General features: G+C 39.8%; 2 long non-coding RNA genes across 2 annotated transcripts; one reads left to right on the top strand and one right to left on the bottom strand.

Annotated features, from left to right (window-relative positions):
* Window positions 1-1,954: 1,954 nt before the first annotated feature.
* LOC110016995 lies at window positions 1,955-2,703 on the top strand. The gene is made up of 2 exons (XR_002292311.1): window positions 1,955-2,190; window positions 2,304-2,703. It is a non-coding gene; the product is annotated as an uncharacterized LOC110016995 (long non-coding RNA).
* Window positions 2,704-3,412: 709 nt separating this feature from the next.
* On the bottom strand, window positions 3,413-19,758 carry LOC111949103. The gene is made up of 2 exons (XR_002875145.1): window positions 19,575-19,758; window positions 3,413-3,735 (listed from the first exon to the last, which is right to left on the bottom strand). It is a non-coding gene; the product is annotated as an uncharacterized LOC111949103 (long non-coding RNA).
* Window positions 19,759-21,186: the final 1,428 nt, after the last annotated feature.

Genomic DNA, 21,186 nt, shown 5'->3' with positions numbered 1-21,186 from the left:
AGAAATGAACTGCGATCTGGCTTTTGTTGCCTCCAGCTATAGCCTCAGAAGCAGATGAGACATTCGAGCGGCGAACTGCCAAGTGGCTGCTTACTTCATTTGTTTCTCAACTATGAGGATGGAAAATGCATCTAATTAGGCAGAAATGAATGAAGGACTCAGAAACCCATAGATAAATAACATCCACATGAAGGAAACCTTCATATAAAAAATAAAAAAACATGCAGACCAAGTTAAAATCTCATTAAAGATGTGGGTCTGTTTTTATTCTGATGCGATGAGTCTATGTAAAATAGAAGTCACAGGGAGCAGGACACACACCTATGAAGGTGAGTCATGGAACGTGTTTTTAATACTAGCTAGAGAAACAAATTCAACCTTTTTTTTTCTTTAGATCAGGTGGATATGAGCCGTTCGTGAGTGAAAAATGGTTAAAACCTGGGCAGGTAGATAACCCACGCGAAATATCAAGACTTTAGACCGCTCAACTGCCGAGCAGGGAAACCAAAAAAAAAATCAACTGTTGGAGTAAACAGGAAGGCAGGAAGGAAGACAATATGGATCATCACCAGAGGAAGGATACGTACATATGTACTGACAGGACTGCTGAGGAGACACAGGTGAGAACGATCAGGGGAGATTGGGACAAGGGAAGTCAAACTCAAAACTAAGACGTGAAAGAAGAAGCCTACTAAATAAAACAGGAAGCAGAAACTAAGGTGTAAAAAAAACCCAATCACAACATTTATAAAGCAAATTAAGTAGAATTAAGAGTATTTCTCTTTTCAGATCATTGTGAATCAGGAGCAGACAAAAAATGACATTTAACACATTTGTTACGTGTAGAAAATACGCTGAGTGGGCCACAAGCTCCCTGCTCCGCTCCATTCTGATGCATCCACTTGTGGACGACTGGATCCATCTTTCAGGTCTTTGTTTACCTCATCTGGCTCACAACTGGACGCCTGGACAGCTCCAATACTTGCTCACCATTTTTTATTGCACCGGTAATGATAGGTTGGGGGTGTGAGGGGCTGTAAGCTAGCGGTGGAGCATGTGAATGGAGGGAAACGGGGAAGGGTAAGGGGGATTGCAAGGTTGCTCTGCATAGTTTCTGCGGAAAATATGTCCTGCAAAATGACCCAGGTTTGTGATTTTGGCCTAAAACTGCATAATTACAATGAGAGAAAAACACCGGGAATACTTTAAAAATAGATGAAAAGATGATCGGAGTGGGTCTTTAGGATGCAGCCGCTCCTTGGACCTGCACAACCCAAACACTTGCAGCACCATTGTAATTCAGGCTAAAGTGGACAGTCCAGAGCCCACCATCCCCTGAGGGCTTTAGATCCAGAGCTATGGATCAATAATCAGGAAAACGTCTTTTTATGTTCAGACCGAAACTTGTTTTTTACATTTCTAATAAATCAGAAGTTCTGAAGACCGTTAGCGGTTTATTGAGCTGAATGGCTGTGAAAACGCGCAGTAATCATGTCAGCAAAAACTGCGGTGGAGGAAATGTTTTCACACTTTCTTTTATGGCTGTTCGTCATCGGTCAGATTTGAGTCAGAAAGCCCAGCGGTGGTTAAGGCGGTTCGGGTTGCAGGTGTAAAAAAACAAACTGAGCTTTTACTGAAGAAAATCTGATATTGTGGAAAAGACTGTTTGGCTCTATTTTAAACCTTTTATATTTTTCTCATAAAGTTGAAATAATTCTGTGCTTAGAGACGTTTCATTGGATTTTTCTGGCCGTGTTTTGGTGTCTTCCTGAGTGGGCGCGCTTGGCTCACAGCTTCTGGAAGTGGACTTCTTGCAGCTTCACTTTTTCCCTCCACGACGTCTGGGAAAATGGCCGGTTGAAGGTTTTATTCCAGGCCTGCCTTAAGCCCACAGCTTTAACTCCATTAGTATTTTGAGAGGTAGTCAAGCATGTGCAATCTCTTGATCCGCGGTCCAAACCGCAGCAGTGACTCACAAGTAATTGAGCTAAAAAGTGAGACGGGTGAGGGCAGGGCTGGGAGCAGACAGCTTTAAGTTTGTGGCGGGAAATCAGAGACGCGCAGTTTGAATTAGGCTGTGGCTTCTGGAAGCCTATCAGGCGCTGCAGTTGACTGGAATAACAAACACAGATGGTCGGGATGACGAGCGTGGATGGTGGTCTTGACCAGAAGCGAAATGAAGGAAAATAGGTACACTTCATTTCTGGAAAGCTTATAAAAAAAAAAACTCCACGCAGCTTCTAAAGAGAAGGAAAAAAAATAGATCCACCAGTTGTGATGCATTTTTCTCTCCTCTGTTGAAGCAAAACGGCTCAAGGCACAATGACACAACAGGGAGGGGACGTGTTGAAAGGCAAAAGGTAATGTTCTGGCTCTGCAACTAATTTGGTGATTTTGACAACCTCAAAAATGTGTTTGACAGCCCGGAGTTTTCCCCGGGGCTCCTCAGAAACATATTTGGGTCGTGTGGATACAAGCCGGTCCCTCTTTCTTCGAGTTTTCCCTTTATTTTCATGCATCGAGACTCATCGATGTAGAAGGGAAATGTCCATCAAACCACATTGGGTACATTTTTATTTATGGCTGATCCTTTGGAATCAGAAAAAAAAAATCCCCAATAAAGTGTCAAATCGGAGTCTGCTCACAGATCCTCATGAACTCAAACCGTCGTACTAAATTTTACTTTGTAAAACATTGAGAAAAGTTGATCAGAAAAAGGATGTGACGGTTCATTTAAATTTCATTCTCCTTCTCACCTGAGGCGCCGCCATTCAGGGCGGAGTGTAAACGACGACAGAAAAACGAGTTGACCACTGTAAAAATGGAAAATGAAGAACTATATGGACTTTTGGAGGTTACAGGCAAAAAAACAAAACAAAAACAAAGATAAAACTTCCTGTTTTTGTCCTATAAAAAAGGTAGAAAAAAACATTTGTATCACTATTTAACTATTACTTAATGAGTACACTTTTTCCGTGTTTCTTTTCTTTTTTTAAAAAGCAATCGTCTTTAACACAAAAATATAGTTATGTTATTAGGAATTACAATATTAATTAATGTCAAGTCTTTACAATTTAGGGCCAAAAGTCTAAATCTGATGAAGTGTATAAACACAAAAAATAAAAAATACACAAGTTTTGTTTTTTGCTTAGGGAAAAATGTAATTGTCTGAATAGCACAGCAGGTAATTTAGCACAAAAAAAGTCGTTAAAAATTGTATCTGTATTTAAATAACAAAAGGTGTTTATTGTCAGATATGTCAGCAAACAACATAGAAATACGATTTTTAATTTGAAAAATGTTTCAGTCTGGCTCTGTGAAAAGCTTTTAATGAGATTAAAAAGTCAGACCTGGTATGTTTTTTTGTTAAAAATTGCAGTTTTGTTCTTTTTTTTTTTTTTTGGGGGGGGGGGGGGGGGGGGGTGTTGCGTCGGCGTTGTTTTGACTTTTGACACTGGAGTGAGCTCCCCCCCGCAGCACAGTTCTTCCTCCTCAGAGCTCTTCCTCCGCCCTTGACGTGAAAGCAGCCTGTTGAAATGATCGCCCGGGGTTCTGCAGCTACCAGCTCTCTGCTCAGCAGAGGAGGGGGACCTGCCGTCTTCTTCTTCTGAGCGTGAGGACGTCAACATGAGGCGGTCATCCCTCAGCAGGGCTGAGGCCCCGCTGACGGTCCGGACCAGCTCCTGGACCGGGCCACAGTGCAGTGGTGCTGAAGGAGCAGATGGAGGCGCATCCCTGTCATGTTCAGAGAAACATTCATTTCACACCACCCTAAAAATTAATTCATATTTTGGAAGTCAAAAAAAAAATTATTCTGCGACAATCCCTGTTTTTTTTCAGTCTTTGATGCTGTGTGACAGAACATGAGAAGTACAACAAAAAAACATGTTAATAGAATTTTTTGAGACACATTGTGATGTTTTACTGGTTAGTTTAACCTGCTACATGAAACATAATGGGACATTTATTAGTAAAAAGTATTTTTTAGAAAGTTAGAAAAGCTTTGTGGTGTGGAAAATATTTTAAAATATGAACAAAATGTATAAATGCTGAGTACAACCTATTTGCATTACTTACTAAGAATGATTGTGTTTTGTGAAATTGTTGACAAAAGGTTAACTTGACTGCTTTGGCCTATTTTATAAGGATATTAATAGATATTTATAGGTATGTTTGAAGGCTGCTTTGTTCATTGTTTTAACTATGTCACTATTGTATGCATCTTGGGTTCAAAGAAAGGTGTCAAACAAATAGAATTGGTAAAAAAAATATAATAATAATAATCTTTTTTATTTTAGGGCACTTTCAGAAAACTCAAGGTCACTGTGCGTAGTTAAAGGCAAAAAAAGACCAAACCCATAACATCACTAAAAGTATACATCAAAAGCATAAAAACAGCTGAGAGAAGAATGGAGAGTGAAAAAAGGGATTTAAAAAATGCAAATGATGAATAAAAAAACTATTTTCACATTTATCTTTCAGACAAACCATCAAAATATTATAAATGCAACACCAGAGAGAGTTTTTCTTTGTTGAGCAGACAAATTATTCTTTATTTTTGTCTTGTGGCAGCAGGGCGGCTCACAGGGGCCCCTTGTGTTCTGTCCACATCCAGCTGTGGATGAAAAAATGGTCCACAGAAGGCCTGGATGTCCTGAATGGCTGCTCTGTGCTGAATTCCTTTTGTCTGTTTGTATCTGAGTCTCATTAGGTAGTAAAGCAGATTTGAATACACGGGAAGCTGGAAATTAAAGTGGAAATGACCCAAAAGTCTGTGCTGCCGACTGCTTTTTCAGTGCATCACTGTTGCCTCTTAAAAGTCCCCCACAGACACAAACGCCGTGGAGTCAGAACAAAACCCGCCGCTTTCCTTAGTCCGCTAAAGACAGGAGTCAAGATTTTCTGCGCGGGCATGTTTGAAAATTGAGAGTAAGTCCTGACTTGTCTATGAAAAGTTTTGAACCTTGTTGCCGTTTTATTTTGTTTCTTACATGTGGGTTGTTTATTTTGTATGCATGTGCGTCAGCGTCTTGTGAATTGAATGAAAACCTCTTCCCTGGAGGTGCTTTATGGGTAAAAATTTGCCCACATTTTTGTTCAGGCAATCCTTTCAATTTGAATCTGGAGCTGGCTTCGCTTTACAGTCGTTTGGCCGAACGTTTGTGACACTTTTCGGCAGCGGCGCATTGTGTCTGCAGAGGCGAGCGTGCCCTGGAGGTCTGAGGGCGGTGACTCATGCACAAAGCTTCTGCGTCTGTGACACGGAGAAAGGAAATAAGAGCCAGATGCCAACAGATATCCACAAGCACATGTCTCACGCAACTAACCCGGCTCTGTGGGTGCATGTTTGCGTGTGTGCAGTCTTGGCAGTCACGCACTGAGGATTCGGGAGCAAATCAAGTGATTTTCCAGAGGAAATTTAATTTCAAAAACACAAAGTTTTTTTATTTAAAAAATAAAAACTCATCCCAAGGACTAAAATAGGTTTGCAAAAGACATTTAATTAGTCTCTGAGGAAAACACATTTACGTCATTTGGTGCAGCTCCAGTAAAATATTTAAAAAGTGAACAGTTTTTTACTATTGATGCATTTTAACATTAGTTTTTAAATTTCTCCCTTTTCTTTCATTACGTAGAAAAAGGCAACATTTACAAAAAACAGTCAAATTGTTATTTTCATTTCTTCCAACTCCATCAAGATCTTTTCAGTGTTTAAACCAAACAAAGGTCCAGAAAAAATACATTTAAGTATATTTACTAAAAAAATAAAGCGTCTCTCCATGCAGCACGAGGGCCGTGTGTAACTCTGCTGCCACACCTACAGCCCACAAAAACAGGTTTTTTTTCCGCCAGGTAAAACTGTTAAACATTCCTCCCATCAAATTTCCCAGAATGCCTTGAGCAACACTATGCTTACCTAATCATTTTTGTCCAGACAGTAAAAAACTCCTGCTGTACTTTCCTCGACGGTTTTACCAGCTGTTGTGACACCGCGGTGTCCCACACTGCATTTGATGCTATGGGGGCCAGCAAAGATGAAGACAAACGCCCGTGTGAGAAGATCTCGGATGTCAGCGCTAATCATTGTGGTAGAAGCAGAGATATTATGCCGGATTAGGGAAATGCTGACGCGCTGTTGAATTTGAGTCACTGGATTGCTGCAGTTCTTAGTCTGTATCCTCCAAGGAAACACAATAACTGGAACCAATTTCACAGAAACCAATTCCAGCGGTTTGTTGAAGGTTTCCCTCAAAGCTCCACCTGTCGCCTCCATGACGAAAGTAGGAAAGGGTCCTTCCTCTCAAGAGAATCGAGTCCAATCTGATTTTCACGGTTAATTAGGAAAATGTGTTATTTTAGCCAAATATTTCACCTTGAACTCGGGAATCTGATCCCCTTTGTTTTAATCTGCATTTTCTTTAAACAAAGACACATCATAATGCAGCTAAAAGGGGCTTTTTATTTGCTCACACCAGAAGCAAATAAAAACTCCTTTTTAATTGATTTTTCAAGCAAAATTTAAAACATACTTTAGTTCCCCTCTGGAGAGCTGAGTTACCGGACTTTTATGATTTAGCCTAACATTTCACCATTAACCGGTAAATAAAATCAGGGATCCAGTTCTGCATATCATGTATTTTATTTCAATAATCAGGTGTATTTTTAATCGACATATAAAAAGAAAGTTAAGCTCAAACTTATTTCCTTATTCAAACTGTACTGAATCAGGAGCAGACAAAAAATGCTGTTTGACAAAGGTCGTATTTGTGACATAGAAAATACAATGGGCGGGGCCACAAGCTCCCTGCCACGCCCCTTTCTCTTTTTTTTTTCTAACTTGTCCTGTCCAACAGCTGGGCAGGCAGATGAGAGCTGACGGCCTCTTGTGTTGGACATATTTTACTTTAACAACAGGGGTTATTAATCTTCAGACAAACCAGAGGTATGTCTGAATAAATCTCTTTTGTAATTGAGGCCAAACTTTATTCATTTTAACCGTACTTGAAAATCTTTGGTGTTGGACCAGACGGAAAAGGAAAGGAGGGAGGAAGAAAGAGGGATATTAGAGAGGGGGGGGTAGGAAGGTGATTATAGAAGGGGGGGGGGGGGGGTAAAACCATGAAGCAGCATAAAGCCACAGGTTTCTGGATGGTTATACTCCTTACGGTGAGGTTCAGATGTAATACAAGTCTATAACGGCGGGGTCTGTCCACACACACACTCAAATGTTATAAACACACCTGTTGTCCCCAAAAATTGCCCCCAGAGCCAGAGAGCAGGGAGGCATGGGGGGACGGAGAGTGCAGCTCCGGCCCAACCAGGAGAGCAGCGCCGGGAGGGCCCAACACGGGGCCCTGCACGCCCCTTTCTGATGCATCAACTAATGTTAAGTCAGGGGTGTGCGGGGCTGTACACTCAAGTAAATAGAGAGCTCTCAGTTAAGGGGGATAAGAGGGAAGAGCAGGGTTGCTCTGCGCCAGCGGCCCCATCCCAAACTTAGAGGTGAATATCTGATGAACTTGCCGCTCTGCAGAAACTACATGTCCTAGAAAACAACACAGGATGGCTAAAAACGGCATAATCATATTCAAAAGGGCTAATTAACGCATATTCCAACTTTTACAAGCTCAGTTCATCTAAAATATTTTAATTATTGACTTTAATTAAAATAGCAGTCAATTTGTGTAGCATTTCTCAACCTTTAATGGACTTTTTCAACTGTAATATGAGAAGAAAACATTTCACAGTTAGCTTATCTGATGTTGTGATGACGAGAGACGGTTTCTCTGTGGACCTGCAGAAAGCTGAAGACAAAACACAGTTAGGAGAAGAGATGGTGAGGCGGAAAGGGGATGTGGAGGAGGCAAAAAAACAAGTCTGACTGAGGCCAAATGAACCCACTCTGCATGTATTCACCCCTCTTAACCCTTTGGCATCACTTGTAACCTTGAGTGTAGTGACTCACATTTTGAATGTTGTCAAATGGACGACTGTTGCTCCCAATTAAAACTGCATTTACTGCTTAAAGCAGTGGCAGAGGAAGCTCTTAAAGCGGCTAATTCAAGTTTGTAGGTGCAGTTCAGTTTTGTTGAATGCCATCATCTTAAAAAAACAAAAAAAAAAAACATCTTCTCTTTCTGTTCCCATGGTGATGAGTGAGAGACTTTAGCATCAGAACTACACAAAAACAGCACTGCATTTCAGGTTCTAGACATTCTTTTCCACAGCTTCTTTCTTTCTCCTAAAAATAAACAAAAACCAGAAAGGAGTCAATTTTTAAGTCATAGATAAAACAGAATAAATCTATGGATGCCATATTGTTACACAAAACAGGCAAAAAGAGCTTCACGTTGTCAGACACAAGGGCATGTTCAACTACGTGGCAACAAAATGCTGGTGAGCCGCACACTGATGTAATTATGAGGAGTAGATGAATAAGCTGATGCAATTTTAAAGAGGTGTGGGACGCTGTACCCGGACACATGTGACCTAAAGCACCAGTTCGAGATGGAGACAAATGTACAGAAACACGACTGAAGAAACTACAAAGGCTTTAGATCATAAACAACACTCAGTTGGTATATTTTTGTACTTTTGGTAAATTTACGGGTAACGCTTCCTTTTACAGTACAGTACTTACAGTGTACTTAATTGGTATTTACATGGTACTTATAGTGTAACTACTGGGTACTTTCAGGGTACTTACATGGTACTTTTTATGGAATTTACTGGGTACTTACATGGTACTTTTTGTGTCTACTCTGTACTTACATGGTACTTACTGTGTATTTATATGGTACTATTTGGTTCATACCTATGTGGTACATACTGGGTATTTATAATATTCTTACTGGGTATTTACATGTTGTGCAAAGGTGTCTTTTATGGTACTTACCACATGTAAGAACAAGGTAAGTACAAATAAAGTACTTTGACCTTTAGGTCTGCACTCGCTGCATGTTTCATGGTATTTACCATGAATTTACCACAGAAACTACCCCTTAAGTACACTGAAACTGTAACTGTAAAAGAAAGTCAGCCCTATTTCCACTCAACTACATGGTACTTTCATTCCTAAATACTGGGTATGTTCACTTGAATATTACTTGGTACATACCCCTTAAGTACAATGAAACTGTAACTGTAAAAGAAAGTCAGCCCTATTTCCACTCTATTACATGGTACTTTCAGTAGTAAATGCTGGGTATGTTCACTTGAATATTACTTGGTACATACCCCTTAAGTACAATGAAACTGTACTGTAAAAGAAAGTCAGCCCTATTTCCACTCTATTACATGGTACTTTCAGTAGTAAATGCTGGGTATGTTCACTTGAATATTACTTGGTACATACCCCTTAAGTACAATGAAACTGTAACTGTAAAAGAAAGTCAGCCCTATTTCCACTCAACTACATGGTACTTTCATTCCTAAATACTGGGTATGTTCACTTGAATATTACTTGGTACATACCCCTTAAGTACAATGAAACTGTAACTGTAAAAGAAAGTCAGCCCTATTTCCACTCTATTACATGGTACTTTCAGTAGTAAATGCTGGGTATGTTCACTTGAATATTACTTGGTACATACCCCTTAAGTACAATGAAACTGTACTGTAAAAGAAAGTCAGCCCTATTTCCACTCTATTACATGGTACTTTCAGTAGTAAATGCTGGGTATGTTCACTTGAATATTACTTGGTACATACCCCTTAAGTACAATGAAACTGTAACTGTAAAAGAAAGTCAGCCCTATTTCCACTCTATTACATGGTACTTTCAGTAGTAAATGCTGGGTATGTACACGTATTACCATCCCGTACAGTGTACATACACACTTGGTCTTCTGACCTCACCACATGAGACAATGCTAACCTGTTGGTAAGGGTAAAGTAACTACATTGTAAAAACATATTCTGGCCTGATTACTTCTTGTAACATGAGGCAAGTTTAAAGAGAAACAAGACAGCAGTGAAAACAACAATCTTTAATATGATACATGTCTGCAGCATACAAAGTGTCATCACAATGAAATAGGTTTTAAGTACAAAACAGTACAAAGGAGTATTCTAAAAAACACATTATTGGCCTGAGGGTCGTGCTTTTTGTCCATCAAAATTCTTTCAGCAGAGTTTGGTAACGGTGCAGGACTTCTTCAGGGTTTGTAACTGCAAGAAAATTCACAATAAAAGCTCAAATGAAAATAAAAAGCATAACGACTTTGATGAAGTACAAAATATATTTTACTTATTTAATCATTTCTGTAATGAGTTTGATAAATTTCTGTGAATTATTTTTCGCTTTGACTGTAATGCTTGAAATTAATCAATTATCCTCATTTATAAACATGATAATAAATTATTCAAAACTTTATATTTTAGTTACATAAACAAGAACAACAAAAAAGAAATCAAAGAAAAAAATCAAAATTGCCATAAAAAAATCTAATTTGTTTAGACAAAGAATGACAAAAGCAATGTTTTAATTGGCAATTGCTGTGTGTATTTCTTCTTTATAAATATTATTCGCACCTACAATTTGCATTAGCATGAAAAACATTGCAGTGTAAAAGAAAAGGAAAAAAGAAATAAATAGGCAATTTCAAATTCAACACAGTTATTCACAAAAATATGTTTTACATTTTCAAACAGTTACATTCACTGTGTTGGGTGGTATTGTTGTCTCTCTCATATTTGAAAATAAATAAATAAAAAAATAAAATAAAAACGGCGAAAGAAAAGAAAATGGGGAAAAGGCAGTTAAATTCTTCATTAATGTAAATAATATGTCCACTTGGTGGATTTAACTTACTTTAGCTTACTCTCCTGTGGATTCGTCTGGAATGTCTTCTTCACCACAGCTGATCTAAAGCGGTAAAAAGACGGAAGTACGTCATCATTATTTTAAATAAACGCCTTTCTTTGATTTTCCCAGAAAGACGTGCTCTCAGTCAAACGACCACAGAACAACAGACTTTATCATTTAGGCTACGTGTTTGTTTTACAGGTGCCTCTCTCCTGGTAAGTAACAACAATGTTTGCAGATTTTCATTACAAACTTTGAAAATGTATACATGAAATAACTGAAATTATTGGAGTAAGGTAGACATGCTCTTACGTCACGTTTCAAACACAGAGATAGTGGCTTGAAATCACGAGGTTAGCTTCTTTATAAAGTTTGATCAGTTTAAATATTTGCATGTAATTTATCCAATATTTAAAAAAACAAAAACACTGGCTTACCTGCCAGATGAAGAGAAATTCAAACTGTTGCGCGCGCCTCGAGGCTCTCCGGATTAATCTGCACGTTCACTTTGGGGGTAGTTGTGCTGCATTCAAGTGCGCTGGGAATTTGCAACTTTACTTGCCCCGACCTAGTTAACAAAAACACACACTCGGGGTGTTTTTAGTATTAAAAGTAAATATTTAGCCTTGTTGTTTTACATATTTTCCTGACATTATATAATATATATTAAAACAAGTTCATTTTTAGAACAATATTTAAAAAAAAGTTAAGTTTTGAATAATTTATTATCATGTTTTTAAATGAGGATAATTGATTAATTTCACTCATTACAGTCAAAGCGATAAAAAAATCATAGAGATTTATCAAACTCATTACAGAAATGATTAAATAAGTAAAATATATTTTGTACTTCATCAAAGTCGTTATGCTTTTTATTTTCATTTGAGCTTTTATTGTGAATTTTCTTGCAGTTACAAACCCTGAAGAAGTCCTGCACCGTTACCAAACTCTGCTGAAAGAATTTTGATGGACAAAAAGCACGACCCTCAGGCCAATAATGTGTTTTTTAGAATTCTCCTTTGCACTGTTTTGTACTTAAAACATATTTCATTGTGATGACACTTTGTATGCTGCAGACATGTATCATATTAAAGATTGTTGTTTTCACTGCTGTCTTGTTTCTCTTTAAACTTGCCTCATGTTACAAGAAGTAATCAGGCCAGAATATGTTTTTACAATGTAGTTACTTTACCCTTACCAACAGGTTAGCATTGTCTCATGTGGTGAGGTCAGAAAACCAAGTGTGTTCATGTACACTGTACTGGAAGGTAATACGTGTACATACCCAGCATTTACTACTGAAAGTACCATGTAATAGAGTGGAAATAGGGCTGACTTTCTTTTACAGTTACAGTTTCATTGTACTTAAGGGGTAAGTACCAAGTAATATTCAAGTGAACATACCCGGTATTTAGGAATGAAAGTACCATGTATTTGAGTGGAAATAGGGCTGACTTTCTTTTACAGTTACAGTTTCAGTGTACTTAAGGGGTAGTTTCTGTGGTAAATTCATGGTAAATACCATGAAACATGCAGCGAGTGCAGACCTAAAGGTCAAGGTACTTTATTTTTACTTACCTTGTTCTTACATGTGGTAAGTACCATAAAAGACACCTTTGCACAACATGTAAATACCCAGTAAGAATATTATAAATACCCAGTATGTACCACATAGGTATGAACCAAATAGTACCATATAAATACACAGTATGTACCATGTAAGTACAGAGTAGACACAAAAAGTACCATGTAAGTACCTAGTAAAGTCCCATAGAAAGTACCATGTAAACACACTGAAAGTACCCAGTAAATTCCATAAAAAGTACCATGTAAGTACCCTGAAAGTACCCAGTAGTTACACTATAAGTACCATGTAAATACCACTTAAGTACACTGTAAGTACTGTACTGTAAAAGAAAGCGTTACCAATTTACGCACTACAAGGCATTCTGAATAGCCTCCGTTTTTTATCAAAACACATCATTGCGCCTTATAATCAATCTATTCCACCTTATGTATGGATCAATTCTGGTTGTGCTTATGATGGCGCAGCGATTGTGAGAGGTACTCGAAGCTTTGACAAAATGTTTTTCCTGTTGCAAACAAGGTTGTGTGTAATCATCCACAAAAACGAAGAGCATACTTCGAAACTTGTCATACAGCTAAAAATATTAAACTACAGAATCTTGTAAAATATCAAGCAGAACTAATGTCAAATAAAGAAAACGCTGCGTATTGCCAAATAACATCCAGAAATTATACATTTTTGGTAGAGAAAAATTCCCATAGGCTGAGAGGGAAAGGAACATTTAAATTACCAATGGGACGAACCAACCATGTATAGTGTGACTGTATATGAGAACTGGAGTGAGTGACCTGTCCCCCAAACAGGAAGAGTCTCCAAAATGCCAAAATCCCATAGATTTCTATAGAGAAATAAATGGCTATTGGTCATTCTACACTGACTGGCCACTTTTTAGCCACACCTTTCCAACTACTCCTTAATGCGACCTTCTGATCAGCCAATCACATGGCAGATGCTCAACGCATTCAGGCATCCAGACCAACGATCACCTGCTTTCATGACTCATTAAAGAGAGAAAAAATGTCTAAAACAACTATGGGGATCTCAAATGGACAAAATACATGTGCTTGACTAAATAAATGAATAAACCTTAAAGTGAGGATGAAAGGATCACAGAGTCTCTGCTTCTGGAGTTTGGGTGGAGCCATGGCTACAACAAAACCATCTCATGAGATCTGTGCTGTTTGACCAAACCCAGGAATGGAGGAAGTCCTCTCAACAAAGCTGCCGTCCCATGAATCAAGTCAGACTCAAGGTACTAATCCAGAAAGTGTTTTCTTATGAATACAAAGAAAGCAAAACAAAAAAAAACATATATCTGGATTAGATGGACAAGAGAAGAATATATGAAATATCCTTCTGTCTTTGGAGCTATTCATCACATGTTCTTTGTCAAAACAAAGCAGTGATGCATTCATATGCTTGAAAAGGTTTAGCATATTTCTGTTGTTGATGTATGATGACACTACACCCTGGGTGTGAGACGATGTTTTTAATGTTCCTGTCATTGTTGTTGTGTTAATCTGGGAGGATTTTGTTAAAGCATTAATTTTAAATAAAAAAACACAATCTTTTCATTTCTTTCACTCTAAATTGTTGATCTAGAAAAAAGGCACAATTCCGGCCTCACCTGGATCTCTGTAAAGATTTTATTTTATTTATTTTTAAATAATCTTGACTGAAGATACATAGAATCACAATACAAAAATGTATCAACTTAACAAAAAAGACTAACAAAATGTGCCAGGGAACATTATAGAGAAAAGAAAAACAAAATTATTTAAATTCCAAGGTGTCCAGAGTTCTTACAGCTTTGGGGTTAGAAGAGGATTTTAATGTTTTGTCATATTGTTTTAACTTAATCATCAAAAATTTAAAAAAGGGGCTTTTTTCCCAGAATATTTGCATTTATGAAAAAGATCTCTGTAAAGAAACGTAATCACGGTGTAACAAGAATTGCAATGAGGGCTAACAGAATAACGTGATGGAAACACGGTTTCACTCTGTGAGTCTGTGACCCCTTCCATGTACCCTGATGCCTCATCGTGTTTACATTTTCCAGAGTTTCATCCTGTTTTTAAGGCAAAGTTTTGAAAAGGGATCCAATTTCGGGGGATGACAGGTGTTGCCGAGGCCATTTAGAGCAGGTTCAGAGCCGAAAGTCAATGGCAGACAGTTCTAACTTGCCTGAAATGAAAAATGAAAACCTCAAACGGATCTCCCGGCTGCTGCAGGACACATGCATTCACTGAGTCATCATATAGACAGGATGCACAGAGCTAAAGCTGTTTCTCCTCAATGCATCAGTTATTGAATGCAAAGAAAAATGTAGGTTATAATTTACACAAAAATAAAGCTATTCTGGACCATCTAGAATAAGTCTTTTTAAGTTTTTAATGCATTTATTTTGTATGCATCATCTTCCTATAGTTACTGTACAACCGTGTTTTCAGTCCTGCATTAGTCCTAGACTGAAGGACCAGATTTTTGTTTCCTTTCTTACTGCAACTATGAGCAAAATGTTGCCCCCGGTGCATACTCAGAACTTACCAGAATTTACACGCACATATTCTCTGTGTATACATTTATTTATATTTATTACATTTTTTATTTATCTATTCATTTTAAAATATTTATTCACATTTACCAGTTTATTTTCTATTAAGGTTTATTTATGTACTTTTTTTTTAAAGGTCTACTTTAATTTCCATTTGATTCCTTTTCTATAGTAGCTGTAACTCCAGTGTTTTCCTCAGAGGAATCCTCCACATCCATGACAGACCCTTCTAGGTGACCTGGGTCGTAAAAGTGCTATACCAATAAAGTTTGATTTGATTTGAAATTATGCGGTGAAAACGAATTTTTGTCATAGTGTTTGATCCTTACCAAAAATCAAATACAAATTAAAAAGACGACATTACCGCAGGAGGAATAAAAAAATCTCAAAATAAAAAAGTGTACTTCAAATTTTTGGCATGTTTTATTGTGTCCATTTCAAGTGACAGATCTGATTTGCTTAAACTGGATTAGAGAGACGTTTGCAGCCTCTGCTTTGCGCTTGAACACACAGACGGTTAAAGTGTTTCCATATTGCCGTTTGACCTCGCTGCCATACCAATTCACGTGCCATTAAGCACTGGGAAAGCTTAATGCTCCCTGGCAATAGAACACAGATGAAATAAAACAGCCCCACCCCCCACCCCCCCCTTTTTTTTTGAACATGCTTCCAGGATATCAGCATATATGACTTTCAATATGCTGGCGTGCTTTACGTGATTTATGGACTATTTCTGTGCGTCCAGAGACTTGTTTATGGAGTCCTTTGAAGACTTATCCTATACATATTGTCTCAGTATCCACAGAGGGTGTGGAGGTAATGACACCCTGCAGGATAATGAAACCACACAAAGGCAAGCTTTCCAATTAGTCTGAGTAATGTACATTGGAGGAGGTGATGATTGGAAAAGAAAAAAAAAAAAGCAAACAGAAACGTGCGTACTTTAAAACGTTGGCTCCTGGAACCGTAAACCTGTGCTTTAGAGGCATAGAATGGGCCCTGGCTCGACACAGAAGACTACGACTTAATGACACACATTAAAAGAAAATTAAGAGGCCCACGTGGCAGCATGCACACTTGATCTCCCTGCTAACCAGATACTCTGGTCTTTTGCCTCCCTGCTCAGATGAAACATCAAAGAGGAGGACATGAGACCACGAGCAGCAATGATTCAGACAAACTGAATGAACTGCAGCCAAGCTCCGCCCCCTCCAGCTTGTTATTTCTTGCTTTAGCCTCTTACAACTGAGGAGTTCATTTGACAAACTGACTAACTGAAATGGATTTATTTTCCAGAATCTGTCAGAGCTGAGCTGAACCAGGGGGAAATGAAAAACAAGAAATAATAAAACTGCTTTGTTGTTGTTTATTTCATGCATCATGCCAAAGGTCAAATGGTGTTTTAATTCAGAACAAAAGACAGAAGTTCAGTTTCTGCAAGAACCAGATGTCTGTCTTCGCCGAAATCCTTTGCGTTGTTTAGCGTTAACAATTCTTGACGTAAAGCGTAAGCAATGTTAGGAAAAGTCCTTCACCAACAGTGAGCAATGGAAATACGACCACCACTCACTCCCCACTAACAAGTCTCACCAAAACAGAAATTCTGTCGCAAAGCAAACAGATTTTTGAGATGGAGCTGGATCAGTAAACGACAGAAGCACAGAATTCCAGCCGTAAACTGACCGGGCGGGCTGCAATCCACCAAAATACATGAGACTCACATGAGGGGGCGAAGCGTGGCAATGAACTAACAAGAACCAAAGGCAGCTATGAAAGCTCGAAAAGAACGCTTCACATGAAGAAACCAAAGTTTGCTTTTTTTGTACAACTTATTCTAGCATTCCAAAATAAAATGAAACATGAAATCAAACCACAAACCTGGATTTATCTGGAACTGTGAATATTGGAGGGGGGAATCTTTCGGCAACTGTTCGATTATCAGTGCTTCCTGAATCCGTGCATTTTCTTTAAAGGTTCTCTCCTCTCCACAGGACACTATTGATTAATTTATTACTTATTTTTCACCAAAGTACATTTGTAAGACAGGGTCAAATTTTACTTTACTTTTCTTAGGAACATAAAAATTGTGACATGAAAATGTTTACTTGATTAATAAAAATCTTTCACAGCATCGACAATAGATCACTTTTTAATTTTCAAATGACAAAATGCTACATTTTAATCAATAGATCAGCTTTAACAGGATGCTCTTTAACTAAAGTTAGCAAATGAACATAATATTTCCATACAGAGTAGAAGTGCATGATATGATTTTGCATGTTTATCGGGTTCCTTAAATATTCATCCATCTTCTTTCGCTTCTCCGGGGTCCGGGTCGCGGGGGCAGCAGTCTAAGCAAAGATGCCCAGACTTCCCTGGCCCCGGCCACTTCCTCCAGCTCCTCTGGTGGGACCCCGAGGTCTTCCCTGGGGCCGCCGCCCAGAGGGACATGCCCGGAACACCTCCCCGGGGAGGCATCCGGACTAGATGCCCGAGCCTCCTGGCTTAAATAGCCTACTAAATGTTGCTGGGACACACGCGCCGTAACTTTTGTCCAGTGGCATTTAACCGCAATGCCTTTCTAAACATTATTTTACATGAAGTCATGGTCGGTTGAGTCACATGGTCTACAGGGTCAGCCATGTTTGTGTGCTCTTCAAAAAGGTCCGAGTGAAAAGCATGCTGCAGGTTTTGAGTTCTGCTTGAGAAAAAAATATTTAAAAAAAGCCCTACATTTTCCAATTCTTTTTTTTTTTTTTAACTTGTCCTGTCCAACAGCTAGGCAGACAGATGAGAGCTGAGGGCCTCTTGGGTTGGACATATTTTACTTTAACAAGAGGGGTTATTAATCTTCAGACAAACCAAAGGTATGCCTGAATAAACCCCTTTTGTAATTGAGGCCAAACTTTATTAATTTCAAACATGTCTGAAAATCTTTGGTGTTGGACCGGACGGAAAAGGAAAGAGGGGAAGAAGAGAGAGGGACGTTAGAGAGAGGGGGGATAGGAGGTGATAATAGGAGGGGAAGGGGGATAAGACCATGAAGCAGCATAAAGCAACAAGTTTACTGGTTGTTAATCATTATGGTAAGGTTTAAATGTAAAAAAAAAACAAAAAAAGGGGCGGAGCCTGTCCACACACACACTCAAATGTTATAAACACACCTGTTAGTTGCAAAAATGTCCACCTGTCGACATGTACACAAAACAGATAATGTTCACACGCATACTTATGCCTTAAAACCAACTAGTGTGAAATATTTCAGTCATTCAGTCTGTTGAGCTAACACCTGTGCTCAGGTGAGTGTTTATGTTCTTCTAAAATGGATGGTGGAACGTGAAAAGAAGGAGGGAGAGTGCCCAGCCATCCCCACCCCAAGACCCCCACCGCACCAGCAGCGGCAGCCGGAATCCCCCCAACGCCACACGGGAACCGGCAGGGAACAACCGCCGCCCGGGCGACCAAGCCCGCCACCCAGGCCAGGGCCAGCAGGGCCGCCGCAAGGCCCCCAGAGCCAGAGAGCAGGGAGGCACGGAGGGAAAGAGGGCGCCGCCCCAGCCCAACCAGGAGAGCAGCCCCCCCGCCGCGCCGGGAGAACCCAGCGCAGGGCCCCACCGGAGAAGGACGCCCACAGCCCCAGACGAGCACCCCACCACCACCCAGGAGTTCCGGGCATCCCCCCGCCCCAACCCCAGGTACGAGCCAGGACCCCCCAAGGGAGACCCACTCCGCACTCCAGGCAGCCATCCGCCCGGCCAACGGTTGGTCCAGGGAGGAGCGAGGCAGGGGCCCGCCGCCCCCGCCCAGGAGGGGGGAACCCCGGGGAAAAAAGAGGGCCCACAAGGGGTGTTGTAAATATGGCCCGACCAGGCTCGGCCACAGTTGGAAATTTGGCGGGGCCCAGCACTCAGGAGCAAGGACCAGGACCCACCCCCCAGGGACACGAACACCCCCGGCTCAGATGTAATGTGAACCCCCCCACCGCGCGGAGAGAGCACCGCCGGGCCCAGGAAACCGGCACCCCGGGGACACAGCCGCCGTTGCAAAGGGGCCCGTACCCCCCACCAGGGAAGAGGCAGGGGACAGATGGTCCTAGGTCCCACCTTCCTTGCAAAATGTGTGTGCGTGTATGTGTGTTTGAGAGAGTGTGTGTGTGCATGTGTGTGTGTTTATGTTGGGATGTATATATTGAGGGGGGAGGGGTGTGTGTACTAAGGGGGGTGCGGTTAAAATTGGCGGGTAGGGCACTAAGGGGACATCTCCTGATTACTCACAGTGACGTCCCCTCACATTTTCCAATTCTTGATTACTATTCAGAATAATTTATAGATCATAATCAATGCGTCTATTAACTGATCCCTGTTACGTCCACAAACGTACAGGTCTAGGGCTGAATGGTACACAATATGGAACGCACAATGGATGATGACTTTTGAGCGTTTTATTGAATGAGAGGAGGGGTGGAGGTAGGGACCCAGGTTGGGTCAAAGGAATGAAATAAATAGAAGAAAACACAGCCTAGCTATCACCGTTCTAAAACTAAAACAAGAAAACAAAAGGCTCACTGACTTATCTACAAAAAGGGTATAAAAACATACCAGAGGTGGTGGCACCATCCAACTTACCTAGTGTGCATAGCAGAAGACAAGCTACATGAGGTGTCCAGGGTCCCCTGTCCTACCTGTCCACACTCTCCAACATCAAGGGAGATAAGCTTTCATCGGAGTTGTGATCCAGGAAAAGCTTTGGTCCTGACTGCACAGCTCGTCAGGTCTCCACCAGGTGTCTTCACTCACAGGAAGAACATGCAGAGCAAGGAAGAAAAAGGAGAGACGGTGAAAAACCCTTGCATGTAACAATCCCCCCTTACTAAATATACAGTGGTCCCTTTTTATATGGCGGTTCACCTGTTTCCTTAATACTTTTGGTGCCATTTTACATATTATTTTTTTAAAGTTGTTTGTTATTTTTTGTTTGTTTTACGTTGCATTGTGTTCTGCATCCTGATTGGCTGTAGACTATTGTCAATCAATGTCTTTTGTGCCCTCTGGTTCTCTAAAGGTTTGCACTTTGAGAGTTTAAACAAGAAAATTGGGGAAATTATTATGTCTGTCTGAAAGACAGTGGATAAAGTGAGTAATGAGGAGTTTTAGAGCCTTTAAAAAAATCTAGACTCTTTTCAAAATATGAAGGTGGCTACTTCATGGATTTCATCTTTTGTGGGTTATTTTTTAAAATATAATGAATAAGGGACTATACACAACATAGTAAAGCAAATTGTACTCTGCACAATCCTGACCTGATGAGCTAATTATTCAGAAACTTCTTCCACTTTCGGCTTCTCCCATCAGGGGTCGCCACAGCGAACAAGTCGCATGGTAAATTTGGCAATGTTTTACGCCGGATGCCCTTCCTGACGCAACCTTCTCTAACCGGGCTTGGAACCGGCAGAGGTAGAGAAGGGAACAGGGAGCAGCCTGGAGTCGAACCCTGGTTTCACGGACGGAAGGCGCCGCAAACCAGCACGAGCTAAACCGGCTCCCTTAAGAGAATACAGTTATATTTAAAAAAAAAAAGAGAGAATAGAGTCATAACATTTTAAAAGAAAAAGTAACACAATGAAAAAAAATTGCAACAATTTAGGAGTCATCAATTTATAATTTTAAAAGTCACAATTTTACATGGAAATTGTCTTTAGCTAATTATTCAGAAACAAAGACTTAAAAAAGGAAATGGTTTACAGATTAACTTTACTGGTGTGACAGGCATCACATAAGGAAACAGAAAGCTTTTCATGAAGCGGGATCTCATTTTACTGGGAAACAAATCCACTCATTTCAAAAGTCTTATTGTTGACAATTTTCATCCATCTTTAAAGTCTTCTCCCCCCGTTGTTCAAATGATGTCTCAACATCTCCCTTTAAAGAAATGAAATGATGAAAAAAAGATGCAAATTAGCGCTTGATGATGGAATTGTGTCCAAAAGGATTGAATAGACTGAAAAGTCTCCACGAAGGGTTTGTGCAGGGCTGCATATGTGCATTTAGGATTCTTGGGCAGGAAGCTGGACGGCTGGTGTAGGTACCAAAACTGTTCGACCTGCAGTATATATATATATATATATATATATATATATATATATATATATATATATATATATATATATATATATATACATGGGGGACCTTTCTGTGTGGAGTTTGCATGTTCTCCCCGTGCATGCGTGGGTTTTCTCCG

This window comes from Oryzias latipes, chromosome 17 (genome assembly GCF_002234675.1).
Source record: "Oryzias latipes chromosome 17, ASM223467v1".
NCBI classification, from domain to species: Eukaryota; Metazoa; Chordata; class Actinopteri; order Beloniformes; family Adrianichthyidae; genus Oryzias; species Oryzias latipes.
This window is presented reverse-complemented; position numbering and strand designations above follow the sequence as displayed.